Genomic DNA, 5,745 nt, shown 5'->3' with positions numbered 1-5,745 from the left:
TTTATACAAACTTCAAAGGTGTTTGTATCCTGCTATCTCATATTGTATTTTTTTGTGGTCTCATATTGTATATTCTTGTAGTGTCCTATTGTATTTTCTTGTAGACTCTGATTATATATTTCTTGTGGTCTCATATGGAAATATTATTTCTGTAGTTTCAGTAGGAGGTTGTGTAATCTTTTGTTTGTGTAATCTTTGTTTGTGTAACTGTTGAGGGATCCTGATATAGCAAATTTCAATAAAGTCAGCATGGCGATATGATAGCTAGCCCACATAAATGAGCAAAAAAGACCAAATAACTGCTCCAAAACAAACTACAACCAAGGCAAATATAAGGGGTTCCTGTGTGTAAACCAAAACATAGTCTCAGCAAATCATACTGGCTTAAAGCAGAAAGACAGTTAGAATAATAATAAAATTTATTAAAAAATCATTTAATTTTGGCCCTTGAGAAACACTCAGCATACAAACGCAATTTTGAGTTCCTGCCTGAGCAAGTCAGCTTGCAACCTTCAGTGTAAGGAAGAACCTGCCTGCCCGACAATGCGCCAGCCGGGGAATGTGAAGCGAGGGTTCTCCACTTAGGTGATGAGACTAGGCGTCTCATCGGCAGCCAGGTAGTGCAAGGGTCTGCCTGGGGGATAGCCCATGTACTCGTGAAGTAGCAGGGGTCTATCAAACTGGCACTGGAATAAATTTGATAAAATTTGTCCCCGAAATGCTTGGGGATGAATGAAATTTTAGAAATGACCAGTGATAAAATTCCATTAAGGAAAACTTAAATAAAGAAAAAATATATCACTAGTTTAAGCTGAGTTGTTTCTCTTGTCATGAAACAATATTGAAGGTGTTATAGGAAGGGGAAGGTGGGAGGTAAATTGAATAATAGCACTGTAAAACTCCATCAACTAGTCAGGCTGCTATGAACCAAGAAACTGATTATACAAAGACCATGCAATTGGCTTTACACACAGATTGGGTACATTTAACATCCAGGGGAGGAGACTGACCTACTGACCCTCAAATAATATACTATTATTGTGTAATCAGTATTAAAGAGATCTGGTATCATATTCTGCTTCCTCTCCCACAGTGATTGTTTGTGACATGTATCTGATTAAGACAAGATTAGTGTGCCTCCTAGTGAGATTCCAGTTGTAACTTCAAAGTGTCAAATGTTAGGCAAATTAACCTCAAAATATAACAAGTGGTCTGTGTATGTTAATTAATTGCATCCATGATGTCAGCATCTTTATCATAAAATTAATTACTTGAAAACTGAAATGACTTTTCTGTTTGTACAAACAATACTTAAATTACATATAAGTAAATAAATAATTTATATACATTGTGTTGCAAATAGTGTCAAATTTTGACACAAAAGAATATGCACTCTATTTTTTGTGAACCTTCCATTCTGTAAATTTTTTTTAACAATAGAGTTACAAATAGTTATGTTTTCATACGCAGCTGATATATGATGGTAATATAAAAGCATCTGCTAAAAAAATGTATATTCACAAAAATACAGACCTCCAAAGAAAATTCGAAATGGAAAGTCCCTACTGAAATGGCAAAATCAAAAGCTCACACACATCAAATGAATGGATAACAACTGTCATACTCCTGACTTGTTATAGGCATTTTCTTATGTAGAAAATGGTGGATAAAACCTGGATTTATTTCTAGCTTAACCTCTCACTTGTATGACTGGCGCATAAAATTCCATTATATTGACAACGATGTGTGAAATCCACTCTATTTGTGAAGCAGTTATATTTAAACAATATTTTTGTAATCCTCATGACTGTTTGCAATTCAATATGACCAACGTCAGATGTTTCTTGCATAATTATGTCAAGAATTCGAAGAAAAACACGTCATATTCTGCTATCCTAAATATGAATGATCTGTACTGAGATGTTATCTCTGTAGTTTGCGATGCTGTTCCGGCAGAGAATCTCTCTTCCTACAATATTCTTTTGAGAGAAGTTGCAAAACATTATGAAACCTATGACGATTCTAACTTTTTTGGAAAAGTTGAAATACATGTATAATAAAAGCAGATCACGATTTGAGCATTTTTATTCAATAAACCTATCATAAATACCAGGATTGAAATTTTATATTTACGCCAGACGCCATTTCTTATGCAAAAGACTCGTCATGCAGTGACGCTCAAATAAAAAAATGTTAAAAAAACTTAACCGATACAATCTCTCACTTTCCATGAAATGTATACGAATTACATTTACCATAAATAAAGGCAACTGCAGTGTACCGCTGGTTCATAACCACATTTTCATTAACCAAAAACAAAACGGGGTAACAAACTAAACATAGTGAAACAGATCAACTAATAAAGGTAAACAACGGAATAATAGAAAATAATAAAATTATAAGCAAGTAGAAAACAATCAATCTGTCGTTCATATGTTTTCATTATGTCCATGATAGTTATATGCACAATACATTTTCTTGAAGTTGCCAAAAAGTAAAATAACAAACATAACGAAGTTTGAGGAAAATTCAAGACAAAAAGTCCCTAATCATATGGCAAAATAAAAATGGCAAACACATCAAACGAATGGGAAACATGTGTCATATTTCTAACTTTGTACAAGCATTTTTGTATATAGAGATTAGTGGATAAGACTTGGTTTTATAGCGAAATCTCTCACTTGTAAGTCAGTCGCCTAAAATTTCATTATATGATAACGATGTGTGAATAAAACAAACAGACATAATAGACAGAAATGCAAAAATTAAGGGTACAGCAGTCAACAGTGTGTTATATTCTTAGACACTTTGAAAGCAAACAAATATGTCAACGAAGAAAACAAAAAGGCATATAGCAGAGCACATTAGCAAAATGAAAGACGTGAATACAAAAATTTACCATAGCATAATAACACAATTACGTATCAAGCCACGTCAAATTGATATTGCCAAAAAAAGACTAAACAGTAAACAAATAATTTAAAAAGACAAATAAATTGATAATAATGTATCTCGTTATTAAGATGAAAAGTAAAGTCATCATCAGTAAACCGCTGTTTGAAGGTTATAAATTGATAGAGAGAAACCAAATTCGGTTCACAAACCAAAACCGAGGGGAACACATCAACTATAAGAGTAAAATAACGAAACAACAGAAACACTGAAGTGCAACAAAAAAACAACAAAAAACAATGCATCACACACAGAAACGAACCACAAGATAACAACTGATCATTTCCGGACTTGGCACAGGACATTTGAACATACGCATTAACTTCCAATGCTGCTGTGCACTGTTCATGCATATGAAGATCGCTGAAAGAAAAATGTTTGAAATAGTTATTTAGCTACATGTATTTGAATATTGTCGACTTTCGAATTTGATTTCTAAGTAGACCTAATGCCGTTATGTCTACTTTCAAATACAAATTTGTTATCTTTTAATTTGGTTATATATATTTTATTTATTTATTTTGTAAAGAGCTAGAAACCGAAAATTTATAAATGATACTTCCCAACACCCTCACCTATGTCATTGCAGTTTTAACAGTCATTTGTGAAATTTATAAAGGTATTGATTGTGAATGTCTGCATTAAAATTGTATTTATGTAAACTAAGCATGATAAGTAGTTCATTTATATAATAGTAGTTATAATTGTCATTAATTGCTATCAACTATTTATGATTTGACAGTTTGTGTAACTACATGTATTTCATACGTCCCATTATAATTCATCCATTAGTATTACCAATTCTTTCACGGTTTGAAATTGTTTCTCGTCTAAAATAACATCTTTTGTACTTGAAGAAACGTATAGTCAAATTCAGAAATTCTTAATAATAAACTCATCATAGATACCAGGATTAAATTTTGTATTTACGCTAGACGCGTGTTTCGTCTACATAAAACTCATCAGTGACGCTCGAAAAAGGCCAAATTATGTGCGAATTCGAAAAGCATTGAGGACCAATATTCAATAGAAATAAGCTGAACTGTAATGTCAGGTGGAAATGCTCAAGATGGATTCAGTTGTCCCTATGCTGTAACTGAAATTAAAAACAGTTCGATATACTAAATTAATACCCCCCCCCCCCCCCCCACACACACACATATATACACATACATAATTATACGTATAATGTTGTATTTCACTGGACCAATGGCACAACTATCCAAAAGAGTTCAGATGAAGGCAATTAAACAATAAACGTTTCGTACCTATAACAAAAATTTACCGCTGTTTCTCTTTACTACGTTTTAATGAGATGATAACAATAAGATACAAATTTATATACATTCACAAGTAAAGCTCATTCTTGCATAAACTCAATGGGAAACTGGAGTATATAGAAATGTTTTGTTCCTGGTCTTCTTCAGACCGTCAGTAAAACCTTGCCAAATTAGGAGGTCCATCCGGCTGTGCGGGCTGTTTAATTTTGCAGACACATCCAATCCTCATACAGAGGTAAAATTCTATTGTCGAAAAATGTCTGTCTTCACAATTGTGAACTCTGTTAGTGTTGCGTAGGTAGTCTCTGTTAAAAGGAATAATTGCTGTCTCTATCAAACATAACTCATTTAGTCTAAATGTCCCGCCTTGCCACAACTCCTTCAGTGGTCCGTAGGTGGTCCCAGTTTGTATTGCCGTCCCTATCTGCAGAACCAAACTCTATTTTAAAGAAGTGTGTTGTATCCCACTATATGTCGGCAGTTGAAGACCGACAGAAAGCTGATCCTTTCACTAAAATCAACATCTCTGAATAAGACAAAATGATTTTCATGATTGTTGCTCATATTTGATATGAGTGGGGAGATATAAAAACATGGCAATCTCTATGGTACTGTAGTACTTTTATTTCCTGAAGTAAAAGAATTTTGAAAGTGTCATCGGTGTAAGACCATATCAAGATATGTTGCTATCGCTGTCTGTAAATGCTGTTATTTGTTCTATAGATTCATGATGATATGTGAATTTGAAACAAAAGACTTTAAAAAAAGAGATGCATTATTTAAGACCTTGATGTTAAATGGATTTACATTTGTATATGACCTAATCTTCTATAGCTCAACTTTAAATTTTCCTAAGTATTCGTAAAATTCTGCACAACCTTGTAGCTCAGTTTTAGTCCTTTGATTTTTGTTGTCTAAAATATGTTTAGTGTGGACATTGTACATAACTTGCAATTTGTAAGCACCTTTAAAATTTAAATTAAATATTTCTTAATTTTGAATTGATTTATCCCAAAAATCTTTTTTGAGAGAGTGCTGGTGCAACTTTTTAGATCTTAATTCACTATCTTAAAGAAATGCACTACAGAATAAGTCGGATATTGTGACTAAACATTTTTTCTATCTGTAATCGTACTAAAATCATTAATTTTGCCGTTTTCCATGATATTTCCGTTTTTCACACTCAAAATCGTGCAGAAATATTTCAATTACCATTTTGCACGCAATACTCTTTGCTGTCTTGACTGTCTGTCAACTGTCAATTTTTATTTAATCACTGGTTACACAATAAATCTTAAGATTTATCACCCTCAATAATTAGTTAATTAACATTAAATATAAAACGAATGGAGATAACCGGAAGCCGTAATATAAAGTGTAAGAAATATATTGACCACACAATCAGTTCATTGTCAAATTTGCATACTTTTTTCAATATGTTTTTTTTTACGTTTTGTAAAAAAATATTAATTATAATAATTAACAATTTATGAATTTATGAATTGCTCAAGCA

This window comes from Mytilus trossulus, chromosome 7 (genome assembly GCF_036588685.1).
Source record: "Mytilus trossulus isolate FHL-02 chromosome 7, PNRI_Mtr1.1.1.hap1, whole genome shotgun sequence".
NCBI lineage: Eukaryota > Metazoa > Mollusca > Bivalvia > Mytilida > Mytilidae > Mytilus > Mytilus trossulus.
This window is presented reverse-complemented; position numbering follows the sequence as displayed.